The 23016-nt window shown below is 34.5% G+C and overlaps 1 protein-coding gene and 1 long non-coding RNA gene across 5 annotated transcripts in view; both read right to left on the bottom strand.

The window, feature by feature from the left end:
- Nucleotides 1-23016, bottom strand: part of LOC141377471 (uncharacterized) — a 516632-nt gene that overhangs the window by 399222 nt on the left and 94394 nt on the right. The window contains exon 3 of the mRNA XM_073921717.1: nucleotides 338-463. The gene's annotated coding sequence lies outside the window, so the exon portion shown is untranslated. The remainder of the gene's footprint in view (nucleotides 1-337; nucleotides 464-23016) is intronic.
- LOC137496001 (uncharacterized) lies at nucleotides 18467-22376 on the bottom strand. 4 transcript variants are annotated; one of them, XR_012390064.1, is made up of 7 exons: nucleotides 21932-22376; nucleotides 21602-21657; nucleotides 21136-21195; nucleotides 20911-21032; nucleotides 20431-20545; nucleotides 19613-19722; nucleotides 18467-18710 (listed from the first exon to the last, which is right to left on the bottom strand). It is a non-coding gene; the product is annotated as an uncharacterized lncRNA (long non-coding RNA). The 4 variants fall into 4 exon arrangements; XR_012390065.1 differs by lacking the exon at nucleotides 21932-22376 and adding an exon at nucleotides 21757-21870; XR_012390066.1 differs by lacking the exon at nucleotides 21932-22376 and having other exon boundaries at nucleotides 20911-21029; nucleotides 21602-21870.

Consider the following 23016-nt stretch of genomic DNA (forward strand, 5'->3'; position numbering starts at 1 on the left):
GAATATTCAAACATTTGAGTTCTATAAATGTCAGCAAATTAGACCATATTTAATGGATAAAGATTAATTTGATTATATAAACAAACTCATTAAAACTTGCACAATGCAAACATGTTTGCAACTCCTAATGTAATCAATCAACTGATGAAGTATGATGAAAACTATTAGCCATTGTTTTTTACCCTATTCACCTGCAGAGTTTTGCCTTTAAAAAATTCTGTAATTAATTTATGAAGCGTTCTGCTGACTCTTCATGTTCATGTTTACGCTCAATAAACTTGGACCTTTCAAAAATGACATTACATCTTCTAAAATAATAGTACATAAGTGAACTGACCGAAAAATGCGTCATCTCAGTTGTTCAGGCTTGACGTGATGCGTCTGATTCACCGGTTGCCATCTGTGCAGTCAAACTTGTCAGGAGCGCTGTTGTGAAGACATTACGTGTATGCTGGTGCTTCTTCTGCAAACATAAAGCAAACACACCTTATATACTCGAACTCAAACTATCTTTCTGGATTACAGGAGAATAACGAAATCATGAGACATATTTTATTTTAAGTGTGGGGGAAATTATTTAAAAATAAACAACATAATCATTTTAATCCATATTTAAAGACAGAATGATCAGCCCTCCTGTGAATTTGTAATTCTTTTTCAAGTATTTCCAAGTGCTGTTTAATAGAGATGAGATTTGTTAAACCATTTTTAAACATAATGCAATAACAGCATTATAATTAATTTCTAATAACAAACTTATGTTGTTTTTGCCACAATTAAAAAATTGTATATTTTAATAGCTTTTCTTCAGATTAAAAAGCCATTTGAAAGCTTAAAGGTGCAGTAGATGATCTGCCAAAATGTTATTGGGTAAGCATATTAGCTTTGGACGGCAGGGGAGGGACTGTGTTTCAAAGCCATGCCTCCTGATAACGCGAATGCACCCACCGCCACACGAATCACACGACAGCTGACAACCCACTAGTTCATGTCATTCGCCAGTTAGAAGTGTAGTGGTTGGCTTGGCGGCGTGCAGGAATTTTACTTATTACTAAGCCACACTTTACATGCTATTTCAGAGCGAATATTCAAAGTAGCATGGTAAACAATATAGGGAGTGCGTCACAGGCTGTTATTGATCAGAAATGACCCAATGTGAATATGAAAGCAACATCAGTTCAATTAAGCAGGCTCGGTGGAATAGCGCTATTTGCTGATGTTCTGTTGGAAAACTGAATAAAATCTACATTTTGGATGCTGTAAAAGGACCTTATGAAACTGAAAATACATAAATCTTTCACCGGGAGATTTTGGTGGCTAAAATGATTTGCATCATAGGTGCCTCTAAAAAAAAAAAAAAAAAATATATATATATATATATATATATATATATATATATATATATATATATATATATATATATATATATATATATATATATATATAAGGGGGGATTGGGGGGGGGGCACTAGAAGAAATAAGACCTTCTCAGAAGAAAAATGTAATAGAAAAAAATTGTTAAGACTTTCTTTGCTCTCTTAAACATTAATTGGAAAATACACGAAATAGAACAAAATATTCACACAAGTTCTCAAGTGTTATCTTTAACTTAATATATATAAAAGGAAAAAACATAGACAATTTGTACAATATTATTTTGTTATATTTGCAGTGAATCATGTTAAAATGTATAATAATCATATTACTCAGACATTAAAATCAAACAGGATATATTTTGATATGTAAAAACGTCTTCCACTTGCATGCAAAAATATACATCTGAACATTAGAAATATCTTCAAGCACTCATGACATTAGGCTTAATAAATACAATTTAACTCAAAAACGTTATGTGATGAACTCATAATGCATAATGTAGTGTATAATGCTGTTTTGCTGAAAACTATTTAGCATCACTGTTCATTCATTCTGCAGTTTACTGCCATTACAGAAAGTCAAAACATGAGCATCTCTCTGGATATCTGTCATTTGCATGCCACTTTTTCAAACTCACACTTCTGTCTGATGATCATCAAAACCTTTGCAAACAATAGTTTTCACAAACACACTAAATGACATTCAGCTAAAGCATTTATGACTATGCTGAATAATTTTAATTGCATATCTGCCAATGAGAATTTCCTTAAAAATGTAAACATGATTGATTTTATTAAGTAAAACTTATTTAATAGGAACAAAATATAATGGTATAACATTTGTAAATATTTATTAAAATTGTGTTGTTTTAAAAACTCAAGAAAAAAAAGGATATTTTATCATTATGTAAAGCTGCCTAACACTAATGAGTTTGGACCATGTAGTCTCTCTGAAATATATTATGCAAGTTCTGGACTTGAACATGAACTCAAAATGGATAATGTGCAAATGCCTATTTTGCAATGCTGTTGTTTTGCTTAAACCTATTTAGCATCACTTTTGACTGACAGAAACTCAAAACTTGAGTGCCGTGTCTCTCTGGATTACGTTCATTTGCATTGCACTTTTTTTTTTAAATGCACACATTGGTATGATGTTCGTCAAAACCTTTCCAGGAAACAGTCAAAAACACCACTAAATGAGATTCAGCTTAATCACCTTTTGCTTATTCTGTTTTATTTCCCTCATGTGTTGCTTTCATTATTTCACTCCCGCCAGATGCTCTTTACACTTCCATCATGTCATTATATTAATTCGAACATTTCTTCATATTGTATATATAAGGCAATGCAGCGGCACAGCTGGTAGTGCTATCGCCTCGCAGCAAGAAGGTCGCTAGGTTGCTGGTTCGAGCCCCGGCTGGGTCAGTTGGCATTTCTGTGTGGAGTTTGCATGTTCTCCCTGCATTCGCGTTAGTTTCCTCCGGGTGCTCCGGTTTCCCCCACAGTCCAAAGACATGCGGTACAAGTATTTGAATGATTCTCTAGTGTAATGTCTAAAACGATGACAAAAAGTTTGCTCACATTTTAAGATTATAGGGCTGAACGGCATTAAAGGCCATTAGTCTACAGAGATTTCCCAGTATTTCTCTGTTGCAATCGGGAGATCACAATAAATAACCCCGAAAAAGCCATAGCAAAGCAAACACTAGCAGATTACTGTTGTGTTTGGAATAAGAAAAAACACTTAACACATGACACATGCAGGCATTTCTTCGTTCTTTCTTTTTACTGAACTAGTCTACAGTAACGAAAATAGGACACGCATTAAAAACAAACATGGCCAAAATGCATACATTCCTATTTTGTGAGTCCCATCTCACACTCAATACACTACAATTACTATGGTATAAATACAGCACTACAACATGCAAATGAAGAGATCAAGTCAGAATGTCTCTTACCTATTTTATAAAGATTTGATTGGCTGTGGTTTGAAATGACGCTGTTTTTCTTCCTTAAGGACTTATTATGAGGTCTCTATCTCCATCTTGTGGAAGAGCCTTCTTTGCTCTGATTAGTATAACAGGCTGATGGCTGAATATCCAAAACTATGAATATTTAAAATAGGAACTATCCTTATAAATAAACGGCATGGTTGCAATATAAACGCCTAAATTCTTGCCTGAAAAAGCCTCAAAAGTGCATTGTGCACTTTTGCATTTAACTTAGTATATCAGTGTTATGTATTGTGCTAATGCAGTGTGTCAGACCTTGATATGCATGTTAGGCAGTCCATCGCACAGAGCAAATCCATGTAGGTGTTTGATTCCCTGCGGCCAACAGTATACGATGAATAATATCTCTATAAGTTACAAAGAAATGTAAAAAATCTGCTACGGCAGTCTCAAAAAAAAAAAAAGAAATGAGATAGGAAAAGTGTGTAACAGGTTGCTATAACAAAAACAGCAGGAGAGGAAGAGAGAAGGAGATACAAGGTAGATAATGAAGACGGTGTTAATTGGAATGGATACATCGGGGAGGAAAATGAAATAAGACAAGAAAAATTTAAATGAGAATGAGAGGGGGAGCGGTAGCAGGAGAAATGTTGAGCATTTAGATTTTAAATGAGGCCAGCAGCCCTGACCCAGCACAGCCACTGCTACTTAATGAGGACAAACTAAAATTACACACACTCACACTCAGACAGATCATGGGCAAACACACACTTGCATTGTGTCAAATGACGCAGATTGCAAGGACAAAAAGTGCAATACAATAAAGTAATTGCTAAAAAACACAGAAGCAAAACTATCTTTTATATTTGGATTGTAAAACATCTGCTGCATACACAGCGCAGGTTCACAGATTTATTTTACATACAGATGCATAACTACCTGTATAGCCAGTTTGTCACCAGATTTTAAAAAGCAAATACCTTTAAATAAGTGCAATTAATGTCATCAAAAATAAAAGATCATATTTACAATAACAAATGTCTGCGTACTGTGTATATAAATATATGCATGAACATACACTCACCAGCCACTTTATTAGGTACACCTGTCCAACTGCTTGTTAACGCAAATTTATAATCAGCCAATCACATGGCAGCAACTCAATGCATTTAAGCATGTAGACATGGTCAAGACGATCTGATGCAGTTCAAACAGAGTATCAGAATGGTGAAGAAAGGTGATTTAAGTGACTAAAAAAAGTCAAAATTCTGAAAAAAGCCAATTGTTAGATAAATAGAAGAGGGTAAAGTAAAAAAAAAAATGAATTGAGATGTAAGTGAAGGTTTCTAAATTAATTTTGAGAGGGGCATGTGATATGATTGCAGCTGGTCTCTCATCTGTAATCATTAGTAAGCCAATCGGATTATTCCAAACTCACTACACTGCAAAAAATGCTTTTCTTGCTTAGATTTTTTGTCTTGTTTCTAGTACAAATATCTAAACATTTCTAAATCAAGAAGAATTTCCTAGACAAGCAAAACATATTGTCTTGTTTTGAGAAATAATTTGCCAATAATAAGAGAGTTTTTCCTTAAAACAAGTAAAATAATCTGCCAATGGGGTAAGCAAAATAATCTTGTTTTTTCTTTTGACGTAAGATTATTTTGCTTACCCCATTGGAAGATTATTTTGCTTGTTTTAAGGAAAAACTCACTTAATATTGGCATATTATTTCTCAAAACAAGACATTTTTAAAAGCATTTTTTGCAGTGTATAAAGAGCCCGCCTAGCCTTACTCCCTTATCTTCATTTTTTGAAAAGTCCCCCCATTCACCCCATCTCCCCCTTTTCCTCCTTTACCTGGGGGAGCTCTCGAGAACTACCTGATATTGGACCCCTTACATGCTCATTGACCACACTGGAGACCTGGGCTCATTTATTTTGGAGCTCAGGAATCTCTCCCGGGACAGAATGACAAACCTGCTATTATTGTTAAGCAATATCTAAGTGTAAACTCTTGAAATCCATATTCAGCCTGTTCTTAAATATTCACAATGTAGTTCATAAAGTTACTTTTCAATTGTAATTCTTAAAAAAAAAAAAAAAAAGCTTTAAAAAATAATTAAAATCACAATCAAAAGCTCATCTTGTGTGGCTTGCAATTGTGAAACTAACTCTATCTCTTGCAATTCTGAGAAAGGAAGGGTCAAAATGACAAGATAAGAAGTCAAAATTTATATGTAAAAAAGGTTATAATTATAAAAATGCAATTCTGGGGGGAAATAAATTGAGAATTCAAATATTGCAAAACCCAAACTTGTCAGAAAAAAGTCTCATTGGGAAAGATTAACACTGTAGTCACAATTAACTTTTTGTTTTTGTTTATTCTGTGATTGGAAGAAGCTTAAAACGATTCCCTGGAGAAATCTTTAAAAAGCCAGTGAAATAGCTTGTCAAACCAAGTCGAAGTTGCTTTAAATAAATAAACAGCAGTGGAAATTTCATAAAAGCGGAGCAACTTTTGACCCTACATTATTATAACTGTTGAAGCATATCTTATTAGACCAGTGAATTTAGAAGAGATCTTCTGTTTCCTCTTCTTCATTAATGATAGATTTGGCTTCGGCTGCCCCTTCACTAAATGAAAGCGTTGGAGGCCCTGTGGGTTTGAGCAGTGCCACTCTTTTATCGTTTGGTTCAAGAAGATGCCATGCGATGCGTTTCTTACCCGTTGCTGCACACGATCTGCGCAAAAGAGAATATTTAGAAGCGACACCATGCATGAAACTTCAGAGGGACGGTGGTAAGACTATTTTTGACAGGCATAATTTTCACAATTTTGTTTATATTTAATTAAGTTTACTTCTCTACTTTTTCCTCAGAACTCTGAGTTAGGAATTGTGACATAAGAATTGTGACTTCATTATATGTTTTATTTTATTTAACAGTTTGGTCTTTTTCTTAGAACTATGAGACATAACCTCAACATTTCCAGAGAAAAATATATTTTAATTTCTTGCAACTCTGGTTTAAAATTTAGCATTTTTTTCCAAACTGCAAGATGAAAACTGTGACTTTTCAAAAATACATTCTGAGAAAAAAAAAAAAAATCTGCTATTTTCTTGAAATTCTGCATTCACATGTTGAATCTCTTTTTGTGTCATACCATGCACTGCACAACATAAAGGAAAATATTTAGAAACAAGACCTTGCCTATTTTAAAAGTGGACCTAATGTGATATGAATCAATGTAGGTAGTGAAGAACATTCGGTATTCTCTAAAAGTATGCAGGAGTGTGCAGTAAACATGAACCAGGCTAAAACTAGGGTGTGTGTGTAAGATCAGTAAGCCTACAGAGTAGAAGCAACACCTGAGAACCTATGCTGGAGAATAACTGAGTATGTAAAGCATTGATTATGTATGTTGAATTCCCATATATAGAGCCATCTGTAGTGGCCCAGTGGTACGGTACGACACGGTACGGGCCACCTTTATCAGGCTTGCATTTCCACTAGGGTTGGGCAATGTCGACCAATTTGGCATCGTACAATGTCTAATGTGAAACACCGCTATGGACAATGGCATCGTCATCATGTAAAAAGAGGTGGAAGGTGGGGGGGGTGGGGGGTCTGAGAAGGGTGCATGACTTATTTGAGGACCGGGAGGGAGATGCAGGGTTTCTAGGAGATTATGTGCAGTTTATTCATAAACTAAATTCGAGAAGAGCACGTGATTATGATTGAACACGGCTGGTTCTGCATTAGCATGCATGATCGACCAATGAGGCCATTCCTAACCCACTATAAAGAGCCAGGGTTTTTTCACTACAGTCATCTTCGATTTGAAGAATCCCCCCTTCCACCCCTACCTCTTCACCTTTCCTTCTATAGGGCAGCACGGTGGCCCAGCGATTAGCACTGTCGGTCACAGCAAGAACGTCACCGGTTCTAGTCCTTTAACAGGCCGGTGGTCGTTTCTGTGCGTAGTTTGCATGTTCTTCCCGTGCTTGCGTGGGTTTTCCCCGGGTCCTTTGGTTTCCTCCCACATTTCAAAAACATGCACAACAAGTAAATTGATAAAACTAAATTTTGCACTACAGTTAATCTCTCACCCTGCAGCATATCTTTTCATAGCATTCAATTTTTAGTTATCAGTTTTTATCAAGGGGGAGTTGTCGAGATCTACCTGAGCTCAAGGCTCCCCTCTCGCCCTTCAAACAGGAGGGAGCCCAGGGCTCAAGAACCTTTGAGCTCAGGGCTCTCTCCCGGGGCAGCATGCCAAACTTGCTTATAATCAATCATCAGCTAAGTGTGAACTCTTGAACACTCATTTGCGGGCATTATGAGTACCTAAGAACTTCTGAGAGACTTGGGATGTCTGAATATCAAGTTTAACAACTGTAGTGGGACGCGATCCAGCAGTAAATACATGAACTGTTCGACGTGCATTTCTCTCTTCAACTGTTTTCGTTTCTGTCAGCTTAGCATTTAATTAAATAACTAATCAACTATTACAGCTCAGAACAATGTTTTGTGTCTCATTTTTTTATGTTTTGTAGCAAGTAGTCATTAAATTAATGGGATAAAGTACATCCAGTATGGTTGTTATCACAGAATAAAGCCCATTAATCTTATACACAGGCTGCTGATAAGCCTGTTGGGTTTATTCTGTGATAACAACCTCCGGGATGTACTTTATCCCTTCCTTATTGTGTGGAGAGTTTTAATCAGTATATTGCAAATAAGAAGATATCTCCCATGCCTAGAGATGTCCTCAATTCGCCTTTTGTTAACCCTTTGTCTAATGTGAATACAGAACAAATACCACTGATGCAGGAAAATAAAAGTTGAGTTCAATCCTAACACGACTTTGCTTGCTATAACTGGATATGAAATCTGGTCGGTATATCAAAGCTACATTTATAGAAAGGAAGGAAATAAATCTGTTTATCCCTTGGCTGTACGATGTCAATAAAGAACAAACCCAAATGATGCATTGAAATTAAAAGCATAGTTCAATCTTAACATGACTTTGGCTGGATATGAAATCTGAACAGTAATTTAAAACTACATATATAGAAAGGAGGAAATGAATCTATGCATCTCTAATATATTTGATTATATTAAATTACACTGATCAGACGCTTTGGTGGTTTGAGAGAGAGTGAGAGTGCATGTGCTGAAGGGAGGTTTGTTTAACGCATTCAGCAGCCTTTTTCCATTAAAAGGGCATTTCACACCATTTTAATACAAGGTTCATTATGTTCAACATTAAAGTAATGCCAGTGAATGCAACAGGGCATGTTTCTGTAGTCTTTGTAGAAAATGGGTTTGTGGATAATGGAAAGGTCTTTCCAATGCACCAAGACCTGAAAGTAATATAAAAGAAAACAAAATAAAAAATGTAGAATGTGTAATTAGTTATTCTTTTTATCTCACCTTTCTTTTCTTGGTCCCTTGCCATTCAGAATGTGTATATCATAATTGAACAAACATGTTGCAAGTAATAAAGAATTGTAAAAAAATTATAATAAAAATAAAACCAAATAATTGTTTCTCTTTTCTCAGAATTCTGAGAATGACTCAATTTTGAGACAAACAACTGGATGTGTAATTAATTATTCTTTGATGAATTATTCAGTTCCATTCAATTAAACTTAAAATGGTCAAATCCAAGTCATGTAAATGAAAGACAAAAACTCTTAACACGATTTTTTTCTTTTACTGGATAATGATCCGCAAAAACTGTTATTAGTGGAAATAATTTTTTTAATCCCTCTATCTGCAAGTTACATAATTATTGTCTAATAAATAAGCGAGTCACTAGTTGGGCTTCCACCCTAACATGAAGTGAATATTTCAACCCAGGCTCATTATAGATCTGTACCCTTATACATTTCTGGAAAGTGCCAAATACGTCCCAGGTGGTACATTTTTGGCAATTTTGTTTTCGTGAATCCACCAGAGGCCAGCGAGTACGCTTTTTTCAGATCTCTAATTTCTTTTGCGAGTGCCATTCGCACTTGCTGTTCTCGCTTAAATCCATCAGAGGCTGCTGTAGACTAACTGACTGACCAACCAATACCCCCACACACATCCCCTTCCCTAAATGCAACAGAGTATTTTCAAAAGCACCAATTGACCAATGCCAACCCCCTTCCCTAAACCCAAACGACAGTGTTTTCAAAAGCAATCTGTAAAAAGAAAAGCCCACACGTGATTTTTACCATGTTTTCGGATTTTAACACTTTTTTTACCCTGTTATTTACTTGCTTATTTTATTTTTTGCCTTTTGTTTTACCCGCTTTCTGGAACAGTTCTTCGCCAGACTCAAACCCAGTCATCGCGATCAACTTCTCGCTGTCATTTCAAGTTTCCCAACGAATATAGTGAGCTACGGGGAAAACTGGTAACAACAGGAAAGCAGTCCACATGGAGGTAAGCGGTCAGCTGGTAAGCGCAAAAAGAAACAAGCTGTCAGTGACATCATACTGCCTCGTTTTAAAGTGGAAATGCAACCATATATATAGCTCTGACTACATCATTTATGCTCTCCAGAAATGTATACAGGTGTATGCTTTCACAATGAGCCTGTGTTAGAACATTTAAAAAGTTCACAAAAAAATCACTTTTTAGCATTTCCATGAAGTTTTTTGAGTAACTGGCTGTAGTATTAGTAAGTAGAAACTAACATTAAACAAGACAAGCATTGGAGCTATATTTATGACTGATTTATTCCGCAAATTCCATCTATTCACATTGACCCTTTTCACACAAGAGGACAACTTAAGTGAGTGTAAAAACTTTTTTTGAGAACCAAGAGATTTTTTTATTCGAAATTTGGCATTTCCATCACTCGTTTCTCTTGTAAAATGAGAATTAACACAGGGTGACAGAAATCCAGATGATTCAATGACTCAAACTCTTCTCTGTAAGGCTGTGTCCAACAAAGTGTTTTTTTCTTGATATGAGCATTAGTTTTCTGTTGTTGTCTATGGTAGAGCCACATTTTTACAGCAACTGCACCATAGTGTGGCCCTCAGTCGACATTTTACAATCAGCTCTGAGCGATCTGCATTTTTTCAGGTTTTGAAAGTTGAAAAAAAGCAGCGTCCATCAGTTTAAATTTTGAACAAGCCATCAAATCACAGTGGAGGAGGTGCAGGACTATACTACACTACTGTCACCACCACCACAACAACTTGTAATGACAACTGAATAATAAAAAATGCTGCAGTATTGCTCACAACTGAGAACTGTTCTAACAGCACTCACATTCCTTCAGCGCAAAACCACTTCAGTGGATACACACACTGAAGCACACATTCTTCATTCATTTTCCTTGGGCTTAGACTCTATTTTAGGGCAACAGAATAAACTGCCAACTATGCCAGTATATATTTTATGCAGCAGTTGCCCTTCCAGCTGCAACCCAATACTGGGAAACAACCATACACTCTCTTATGTACACTTAGTTTATTCAATTCACCTATAGCGCATGTCTTTGGACTGTGGGTGAAACCGGAGCACCTGGGGGAAACCCTAAGAACACGGGGAGAACATGCAAACTCCACACAGAAATTCCAACTGGCCCAGTCAAGACTCGAACCTGCAACCTTCTTGCTGTGAGGTGACAGTGCTTACCACTGAGCCATAGAGTCAAAACTGAAGCGACATGGCCTCCCAGATCACACACCTTCAGAGCTTGTATAATCAATTACTGTGCAACCTTTTAAAATAGCTTGTTCTATATAGCATGAATATAAGTAGCTTGAATTAGACAACATAACATGCCAATGATCTCAAAGCTGCTCAATATTGCCATCTTGTTAATTGATTCTATTAAAAAAAATCAATGTCACACCTGCATCCTGCTGCTAGCCTGAATATCAACAGTTTGATGACCTGCGGCCATTGCTGATATCCAGATCAACAACACTAGCTTAATTGTAGGTATTTCAGCATATTGCTTTAAAAGCAATATATTCACGCTACACCCTGCCTAAGAAATGTAAAAGCCTTTCCCATGGTAAAACGAACACAAATTCTCCCGCGACTCTTTAATCAAATCTAAAAATGTAACATGTTTACAGTGAACACATAAGGGAAAAGAATCAAATCAATTAAATCTGCTTTTCTCCCTTGATCTCACTCTTGGCTTCCTTCATTATTGGTGATTTCATGCAAGTCTAATCATTGATTTGAGTAACCGTCATTGCTCAGTGAGGAACGCTAGGTCTAATTGTGGATTCCCTGGCAATCAGATGTTTTGTTGTTGTTGCCACTTCTTATTTGCTAATGCCTCCAAGACCAATTACAGATATTCCATGCAGCATTTTTGAAACGGAAATCAATAGTTACTGTGTGAAAATTGCTTAACCTGTGCCTTAGAGCCTGCAAAATCTCTTTGTTGGTCCAGTTGCCATTGTGAATCTTTAAGGGGATTTGAGTGGACCTTGGAAGTTTTTTTTTTCCCCTGTTGCTTAAATTCAACAATTCAATATCAAGCCGCATATACCTGCTTCAGGACAGAGTTCTGACAGTTTCTGGGATGCTGATCCAATGTGGGCAAACCAGTTAAAAATTACGAATTGCGGTTCTGTCCCTTTACAAGATATTGATGTTAGTTAGTTAAGCCTGTTGAATTGTGCTACAGTGTAAAACATATCCATAAATCAGCAGTTTTTCATTCATTTATTCATTCATTTTCTTGTCGGCTTAGTCCCTTTATTAATCCGGGGTCGCCACAGCGGAATGAACCGCCAACTTATCCAGCAAGTTTTTACACAGCGGATGCCCTTCCAGCCGCAACCCATCTCTGGGAAACATCCACACACACACTCACACACATACTCATACACTACGGACAATTTAGCCTACCCAATTCACCTGTACCGCATGTCTTTGGACTGTGGGGGAAACCGGAGCACCCAGAGGAAACCCACGCGAAGGCAGGGAGAACATGCAAACTCCACATAGAAACGCCAATTGAGCCGAGGTTTGAACCAGCAACCTTCTTGCTGTGAGGCGACAGCACTACCTACTGCGCCACTGCCTCGCCGCAGTTTTGTGATTAAAGTTTTCATATTTGTTTTTCTCAGTTTATTTATCCTTTTGAATTGCATTATAGGACCTTGATCTTTCCTCCAACAAATTTAACCCTTTAAAGTTTGAAAAGGTAACATTAATTAACATTTTTAATATTTTAAAGTGATATATTGTCTGGGATATTTTGTCAACTAACTTTTGTAAGCTGTTTGAACTAAACTGTGTGTAGGTATGTTGTGTCCACTCTCATATTGAAGTGATAGTAACACAATAAGTCTCTTTTTTTAAATTTCCTGGCGTTAAAATAAGATCCACATCCTAATGATTTTGAGGCCCACTGCAACGGGATGTAGGACTAGTGTTTTTTTCTAGCCAACCGAATCCATTGACAGGTGCTGTCTCTATAATAACATGTATACATATATCCACAGAACATTTTTTGCAAGAAACTGGGATTGAAACATAAGTTACAACTCTCTGCGATCAGCTGCACCTCAATAATTAATTTTATAATTTAAAAATTTAATTAAAACGTTTTTGAACAGAGCATGTTTGTAATAAAGGCAGTAAAATCGTTATGTAATTCTTAACTGATATAATCTGCACGGGCACATGGTGTCAGTAAACAGCATTGTGTAGGACTTATCGTTTCAGAAAGGCTTGAATAGACTCCACCACAAATACATTAAATAAACTTACTTGGCATTTTTTGACTAGTGACCTTATTTCAGCTTTATCTGTGTCTGTCTCTGTCACTGACTGCTGTTTATCTAACGTAATGCATGGGAAGCAGACACACAGGTTTTTTTTTCTATCTACTGTATCTAGTTTTCATTGAAGTAAACTACAGATATAAGAATTAATGAACTAGATAAAAAGGTTATCTATCTATCTATCTATCTATCTATCTATCTATCTATCTATCTATCTATCTATCTATCTATCTATATATCTATCATTAGAGTAAACTATAGATATAAGAATAAATGAACTGTAGCTAAAAAGGTTATCCTTCCATCCATCCATCTGTCCGTCTGTCCATCCGTCTGTCTGTCTATCAATCTATTTATCTATTTTTTGACTAGTGACAATATTTCAGGTTTATCTGTTTCTGTCTCTGTCACTGACTGCTGTTTATCTAACATAACGAATGGGAAGCAGAGATGCAGGTTTTTTTCTACTGTACCTAGTTTTCATTGAAGTAAACTACTGATATAAGAATAAATAAATGAACTATATAAAAAGGTCATCTATCTATCTATCTATCTATCTATCTATCTATCTATCTATCTATCTATCTATCTATCTATCTATCTATCTATCTATCTATCTATCTATCTATTTTTCATTGGAGTAAACTTTAGATATAAGAATAAATGAACTGTAGCTAAAGAGTTTATCCATCCATCCATCCATTCGTCTGTCTGTGTGTGTCTGTCTGTCTTTCTGCCTGTGTCTATGTATCTAGAGAATGAAATTGATTAGAACGATATGAGAATAATTTGTTTTTTACATAAAAATTAAAAAACACAATATGTGTCTAAGAAAATTAAACGTGCCTTTTAATATATCTCAATAAAATCCAACAAAATGTATGAGAAGCAGCTTAAATGTGGGTTTAAATTACAGTGCACATTGTGCGCTGCAAAAATGTCTCCACCGGCACCTATTTTTAATGAGCCTGGGTTGGAATTCTAACAAACGGCCTGACAAGCACAGGTAGTCTTCTTTAAAATATAGAAAGCATGTGAATCGGCTGCATTATAGATCTTATATGTACTGCAGACCTGCACTTGAAACACAGAACAGAGAAATCAATTTATAGCACTGAAGCCACTTAGATGGAGAAACCCTTTGAAGAGTGACGCTCAACGCTTCACACTTATGTCTTTCACTATTCTCTTTCATCACATCATCTGTCTCTATCTGCATTAAATCGCACCGTTTGGTTGTATTCCAGTGCACACTTGACATAGAAATTTGCATCGTTTGGTGATAATTAACCCAAGCAGGTAACTATTTTGCCCTCACATTTGTTGAACAGACAGAGAACTTCTTTTTAACTTCATACTAGTCAGTAAATGCCCTATTTCTATTATATACGGTTGAAAAAAGAATTGTTAGACCCCCTGAACTCCCCAAATATATATATATATATATATATATATATATATATATATATATATATATATATATATATATATATATATATATATATTCTCTCAATTTCTGTTTAAAATAAATACGATTTTTCTAAGACATTTCTAAATATAATATTTTTAATAACTCATTTCTAATGACTGATTTATTTTATCTTTGCCATGATGACAATAAATATTATTTTATAAATTATTTTAAGGTAGTATTCAGTACTCAGCTCAAAGTGACATTCAAAGGCTTAACTAGGTTAATAAAGTTAGGGTAATTAGACAAGTCATTGATTAACAGTGGTTTGTTCTGTAGACCAGTGGACCCCAACCTTCTTATCACCGCGGACCAGTCAACGCCTGACAATTTTACAGCAGCCCAGCTGGGGGTGGAGGGGATGGAGGTTGATTGGGTGGAGAGATGGGGGTTATGTATGTAGATTGCTATCAGACCATCAACAATTTTCTCAGAGGATGACAAGTCCACAAAACATTGCTGCAGCTCTCAAACAAGTTTTATTTTAGGAGAAAACCACTACAGTATTTGGGTCTTCTATGTTTGTCTAAGGTAATTAGTCTACTGAAATTAGGGCTGCAAGATTGATTAATCGGAAAATAGATCGCGAACTCGATTCGACCCAACAAACGACTCAGCTAACTATATTTTTAAGGTCAGAAGAGAAGCGTAAAGGTGGTCTCACAAGTCTTCACATTGTTTTATATACGTTGCTCAGCAACATGGACACCTCCAAATGGTGTTAAAAGTGTAACATAATGCATTTAATTAACAAATTAGTTTGTTAGTTCAAACTAGCTCAAAATGCAGCTGATAGAGTGCTTTCTAGAACAAAGAAATATGACCATATTACTCCAGTTCTTCCATCATTGCATTGGCTCCCTATTAAATATTGTATAAATAAAAAAGAAAATTATTGACTACCTACTAAGCCCTGAACAGCTTAGCTCCCTAGTATTTGAGGGAGCTCCTGGTGTATTATAGCCCCTAATGTGCACTACACTCAATTAATTCTGGACAATAGGGTATATGCCGAAGCATGCTAGTAGGACTCTTAATTTGCCAGTTACCTGGGTTAATCTTTTCCGGTGAATTGTATGGCAATGCAAAATCGGCACATTTAAGGTCTGTTTTCTTTAAAAATCAGCGATCTCCACTGGCTGAGTGATATCTAATATGAAGTGGGTCTCAGATTGCATTAAATTACGTTTCCCCCGCCATGTGTTTATAATATGAGCATTTATTTTACCCCAGTATATTCAATGGAGCTTCTGGGCTAGCCTGCCGATTCTGACGGGCGCGTGCGAGCAAATGGCTTTTTGTCTCGTTTTACACTTGAGCAACTAAATGAATGCCAAAGTCTGTTTAACTGATTGTATTTGAATTGCATTACAACATCAATGCTGCAAAAGGAATATTGTATAAAATGGAAAAAAACTCACAATAACCGGTCACCAGAAGTTTATCAGTATATGGGAAACACACTAGCTTGGCATATTCCCCATTGGCTATTCCCAGAATATCAAAATCAACTGTATCAACTGTGTTTTTTTTTTTTGTTTTGTTTTTTTTATTACAGACAGTTTTTATTCTAGCTGAAATAAAACAAACAAGACTTTCTCAAATATATATGTATATATATATATATATATATATATATATATATATATATATATATATATATATTTTTTTTTTTTTTTTTTTTTTTTATTATTATTATTATTATTATTATTATTATTATTATTAGAAATACTGTGAAAAAATCCTTGCTCTGTTGAACATAATTTGGGGAATATTTAAAAATAATAAAAAATAAATAAAAATCACAGGAGGGCTAATAATTTTGACTTCAACTGTACTTTCCAGAAAACTGTAAGGGGACTTAGTATGCTATTTGTTACTCCCTCTCCAGAGGTTTTTAGTTTTTTCTTAAGAGGACAGATGTGGAGAAATCTTTTGTTCTCTCTCACTGAACACTCCTACAGGTAAAGTCTTGATTTCTCCTGGGACTGAAGAAAGAGATGACAAAAAAGCCTAATTATTCTCAATGGCTATTATCAGTCATTAAAAACCAAAGCCTTGCAAACCGAACACCTCTGAATTGCAGCTGGTAACAAAAACAGCAGCCCTTTTTGTGCAAGACAAGTGTGTGTATTTCACTACTAACAACACACACACACAGACACAAACAGAAAGATGCACTATTACACATTTATGTGAAGCAATTATTGTTGCTCTCACAGGGCGTGCAGATGCCCTCTGAAGAGATTGGCATGAGGCTGAAGAGGAGAAGGCCAGAGGCTAACAACAATTTCAAGAGAGGTGATGAAGATAAAAAGGGGAAAAGAGATGTGCAAAGAAACCTGATGAAGAGCAAATATAAGATGAGTTCAATAAAATGTCTTGTATGTATAAGTATATCGGATTGTATTCAATAGATTTAGCAGTTTGTTGCCATATCACATCTTTTCGGATTTCTGCAGAATGGATGAAAGAAATGTGTGTAATTCAATACAAAAAAAGTCTTCATTTTTATCATACACTATAAAAAATATCAGTAAATTAGCAGTTTTTGTGATTAAAATTTTTATATATTTATATTTCCTCGTTTATTTATACTTTTGAATCACATTATGGGACCTTGATCTTTCTTCTGACAACTATTAACCTAAAAAGTTGGATAAAGTGACTTTTATTAACTTTAATTTTATTATTTTTAATAGTTTTAAGTGATATATTGTCTGGATTTGTGTTGTATATTACGGTAAAAAAAGTTTTAATAAACAGCCAGCACATTTTCTGCTATTTTACAGATTTTTTTCTCTATTAATTATTTATTATACTATTTTATTATATGAATTTAAACTACTAAAATGTCAATAAGTCACTTTCTCAAACTAGAGGTGAACTTTCAACATCAATAATCAACAGAGCAGAGATCAAGATCCCTTAATGCATTTCACAACCGTAAATAAACAAAAACCACAAAAATTACCAGACATTTTTTTAGTGAATGTTCTTTTTTTATTACAAATTGTCATCTTAGAATTATAAGGTTTTATCTGTGTTCTTAATGATTTTGAGATATTGAGCATCAGTTTTTGCATTCCATAGCAAACAGTATGCGTGTAACATTTGTTTTTGTTTTTTTTTTAAAAAAAAAGGCTTAAAATGTAAACAACTTGTAAAAAAAAAAAAAAAAAAAAAAAAAAATCCCATAATGTAAATAAGTTGTCATTTAATAAGAATATGTCAATAACTCAATTTTGACAAAAATGTCAGATAGAACCTTTTAATTCTAAGGTGGCGAAATACTGCTGTTTCTTTTATATTTTGTAAAATTTACTACTATTTTCTCCCCTTTTACTACAAGTTTAGGGACAATAACTTACAGTTAAGAACAATTAAAAAAAGATATATAAACTATTGTAGATCATTTTTTCATTTCTTAAATAAATGTCTTTTCTAATATTCAATCCTAAAAAACAAATCTAAATCTACAATCTACACTGTAAACGATTTCCTGTTAAATTAACAGTAAGTTACTGGCAACAATTATCCAGTAGCTGCTGTATTTCATAAAACAGTAACATTACTGTAATACTAATTACTTTAGTATTACATTTACTGTAAAATGTATTACATCATTTTACTGTTTTATTTTTTTACTGTAACACCAATTACAGTACTGATACACATACTGCAAAACTGAAAACAGTATTTTACTGTACATTTTTACCATGCAGAACTACGGTATTTTAACGTTACTTTCATTATTACTGTAAAGTATTTTACAGTTATTAAATGTTATTTTATTGTATTTAATAGTGCTACTTTATAATGAGCATAAAAATGTTTAAAAATTGCACAAATGTTATTTTAACTGTTCAAGAAATGCAAGAAAAATAAAGAAACTGAAACTTTAACTTCACAATAAAAGTTTATTGTGTAAACCATACTGAAACAGTAGCAATTATTCAATATAACACAGCAACAGAACACTAATGAAAAATTGATCATTAAAACCAGTCAACAATTAATGCATCAAAAAGTATTACAATTTTAAAAACAGGTGAAAATACTGCTACAAGACACGAAATGATGAAGGCCAAATGATGTTGTAGAAAAGGGACAGTGAAAAAGGGCAGGAGCACTTCTGATGATCCTACAAAAATGACAAGCAAAATCAATCACTGGAGTAAAAACTAATCATGCCTCAAATTATTTCATTCATTCAGAAACCAAACACCGCACTGCTGTTTTATATAAATAAAACACTGTTTTTTTTGTCGTTTTTGTTGGCAAAATACAGATTGTTGTCTATTTACAATTACACTAACAGTAATGGGGAAAAGATCAGTCAAGTCAACACTAGTCAAGTGTCCACACAGGTATGTAAAAAATAAAGTCTCATCTTAACTTAATGTCTGACTCTGTATAGCTTGAATATCTGATTCCATGACCACCCTAGAGCTTCCACGAATTTAAGAAGGGTGAACACAGTTAATTCTGACCTTAAGAGGCTACATATTAAAAATAAATAAATACATAAAATAATCTAATTTAACGTGACTAATGTTAATTAAGTACTTTTAAGCTTTTAACATGTGAAAATCTACTTCTAACTAAAAAAATAATGCTAATGATGAGTTACTGACATTTGGTTCGCATAAAACAAAGTAATCACTAAGCATTCATTTTTGGCAAAATCTGCTGAAAGGCGCAGCAACACGAACAAATGTGTTAAAGTTGAGCAGAGAACTGAAGAGTAGTCAAGCAGTCTACTACTAGAAATGTTTGTGATAATATTTTGCAGTCAATTCGTTTTACTGTATTTCAATATGCAGTGATGGCATGTCAGTGAAACAAATAAATATTATTACACCTCACCAGTGACATTTCCTCAAATTAAATCATCATGACGTTACTGTGCACAGCATCAGTAAAATGTTAAGAATAATTTAAATACCACATTTTTTAAAACAGTCACTGCTGATTACAAACTTAAATTAAAGATAGGCTTACAGAAATCCTGAATGCATAATAATATGAAGATTTATTACTCACTGATGTCGAAGCACTTTCAGGTTGTCAGAGATGTAGACAGGACAGAATGTGCCATCAAATGAGCTCTTGTGCAGTCTTTGTTGGACATCCAGGTAGTATGTTCACCCACACTGTAAAAAAAAAAAAAAAACAAATCTGTTATTTTACATGTTTTTTTCCCAGCAGCTAGGTTAATAGAGTCATTTGGTTAAATCATTTTATTTATTAAATACTTGCTTACCCATATATATATATATATATATATATATATATATATATATATATATATATATATATATATATATATATATATATATATATATATATGTGTGTGTGTGTAAAAGTAATCAAAATGAATAATTTATTAAAATGTGAGAGATACTAAGCATGTTTGGTCGTCTACAGAGAGAAGTAAACATTTACTTTAAGCATTAATCCTTATGAATCTATTTCAGCATTTTTGAGCATTTAGATCAGGGGTGCTCAACCCTGTTCCTGGAGATTTACCTTTCCGCAGAGCTCACCTGCAACCTTGATCAAGAACACCTGTCTTTATTTACCAAGTGCTCCTTCAGATACTATTTAGTTTGTTTAGTTGCGTTTGATCAGGGTTGGAGCTAAACTCTGCAGAAAGGTCGATCTCCAGGAACAGGGTTGAGCACCCCTGTTTAAGACAATGAAAAATAAGACATCTTAATGATATTTTATATTCAATCATTTGTGAAATTTAAATGACTTATATTCAGTATATACATTACATAAAATTAGAATAAGAATAAAAAAATAATACTCTATGCCAAATAAAATACTTCAGATCTAAATAAGGCAGGTGTTTTTACCTAAAGGTTCCTTTCCTCCAGTTAGTTTAGTTGCAGATCCCTCCACATCTGTGCTTTATTTGGTTCTTGACTTAAGAGTAACTGGTGTCACATTCCAGGTCCATCACAATCTGAGCTAGAAAGACAATATGGCAAAAGACAAGACACATATAAAATAAGTCTCAGAATAAAATATTTAAAAGAATAGTTTACTTTTCTGCCACCATTACTCCATGTGTTTTAAACCAGTTTGAATTTCTGTTGAACACTAAAGCAGATATTTTGAAGAATGTTAGAAACCAGTAACTATTGACATCCATATTTGAACCAAATTTCTTTAAAAAAAATATATGAGTTTGTGTTAAATGCAACAAAAAAAATCTATTTTTAACTATTTTGAAACCATTATTTTCATTTTTAGGTGAACTGTCCCTTCAATTCAAGTGTCACGCATTACTCATAAAAACTGATGTATCGCTTGAGGAAAACTAAATCAAGTACCTCCTGTGAGCAAGCAGAATCATTATGCCATTGTATTCAGCCAACTGACCCAGTCGAGGCTTGAACCAGCAACCTTCTTGCTGTGAGGCGACAGCACTACCTACTGTGCCACTGCGTCGCTACTGGAAGAAGAAAAAGAGGTTGTACATGAAACTCCTCACAACAAATCTGTGAACAACTTGACATTTTATAATCTAATCAAAATGAGGAAGACATCAACATTACCTTGAATAATCAAGTGAGGAGAGATTGGTAGCATCAGTTTTTCAACATCAATTGCTGTAGCTGCAAAAAAGATAAATATGATAAGAGTAAAATAAGACTTAACATTTAATAATCTAAATCTATGGTACAACCATACCAATCTGTATGGGGTTCAAATAAATTTGTATACAAATCATTCCCTACACCTGAACACCAAAAATAAAATGTACAATTAATGACACACTAATGTTATACAATAAGCTCATTAACCAGTGAGAAATAGACAATTAATATGAATTATGTTAATATTAACGTTAGCTTAAAAGACATCAACTGAATTTTATTATCAGCTCAATTTAATAAAACAGTTTAGACTTGTTTCATTGTGAGTTTAGTTTGAATAAGTAAGTTAACCTACAGTTTACAAATTTAACCATAATGATAACTTAGTCAAAATGACCACATGAAGACCAGAGCTTAACGTTACCTTAACGTTAAACGTTTAACTTTTCATGGTGACTTTGCCTTCATCTCAGTGTTGTGCTGAAATACAGAATTCATTAATGTAGTTAACCCCAAGTAAAAGTTTTTTTTTTTCAGGTAACGTTACTATGGTCAAAAACTCACTTAAGATAAACTCACTTAACGTTATCTAATACCTCGCAAACACTACAAACACGGTCTGGCGTCGAATAACGTGACATAAGAACCTACAACTGAAGTAACTTGGTTAATTATTTTAAATTACACACACACTACACGGAAAAATACACAAAACAACCCTTTAACGAACAGAATTTGACTTGTAAACACTTACCGAGGATGAATTCACTGGAGGAAAAGGGGACAGGTGGATTTCAAATTAGAAGAGCCGTTGCTTGCCTGGTGAAGGTCGAATCGAGTCGGCTCGGTTCTATGAATCGGCTCCTTAGAACAGTAAAGAGTCGAATCCGCCTAAAACCGATTCCTTTTTGTAAATTATTCTAAGACACAACAATAAATTATTACTATTTCGTTATACTGCTCGGCCACATACATTTATACACATATTGCTGAATGTGCTTGTGAACACGTGTGATAAAATAATTCCCGAGCAAACGGTTCAATCCGATTCGGTCTCGTTTGAGTGCTGAACCGAACCAGTGCAAACGTGATATTGATAAAATAGTAATATTGTTGTTGTTTTTTTTCACTTTACCAGCGAAAATATTACATGTATCTGACTTTAACAATACGAATAAGGTTCGCTTGAAGTGTTTTGAGAATTAATATTTTTTTCTCCCAGAGTGCATTTCACACCAACAAGCAAATATAATGGCGAATGAGAAAAGCCAGATCATATCATAAATATTGCGTTTAATATGTCACGAAATGAAGTTTTAACGGGTTTTCATGCGAGAATATAGTTCTTCCAAACTCAAATCTGTGGTTTGTTTATAGATATCATGACTACTTTTAAGTGTGCTTTGCCGATAGGGGAGATTCTGACCTCCAGGGGTTGACGGCGCTCCATCACTCATGTATCCGGCAAACCTCATGCTTTAATCGGCCTAGACATTATTGAGACATGCCCCTGTCTTCGATGACTAGATAATAAATGTGTTATGAAATAAAGTTTTAACTGTTTTTCATGCGAGAATGTTGTTGTTTTAAACTAAATTCTGTGGTTTATTTATTAAGATAGTGCGTATTTTAAAATGTTGTTTTGAAAATGCGGAGATATGTGCCCTCTACGGTGGCCCATATGGGTGCCCAATATTCTTGAATCCGTCTAAAGCAGGTTGGTCACTCTGACATTTAAGCTGACTTTGAAATCATTTTGTGTTTAACAGCCCTTGGTTACGTGAATCAATTATTTTTGTTCCAATTTACGTTTTGGTTTAGCACAAAGTTATGTTTATT

This window comes from Danio rerio, chromosome 14, assembly GCF_049306965.1.
Source record: "Danio rerio strain Tuebingen ecotype United States chromosome 14, GRCz12tu, whole genome shotgun sequence".
In the NCBI taxonomy this organism is placed as follows: Eukaryota; Metazoa; Chordata; class Actinopteri; order Cypriniformes; family Danionidae; genus Danio; species Danio rerio.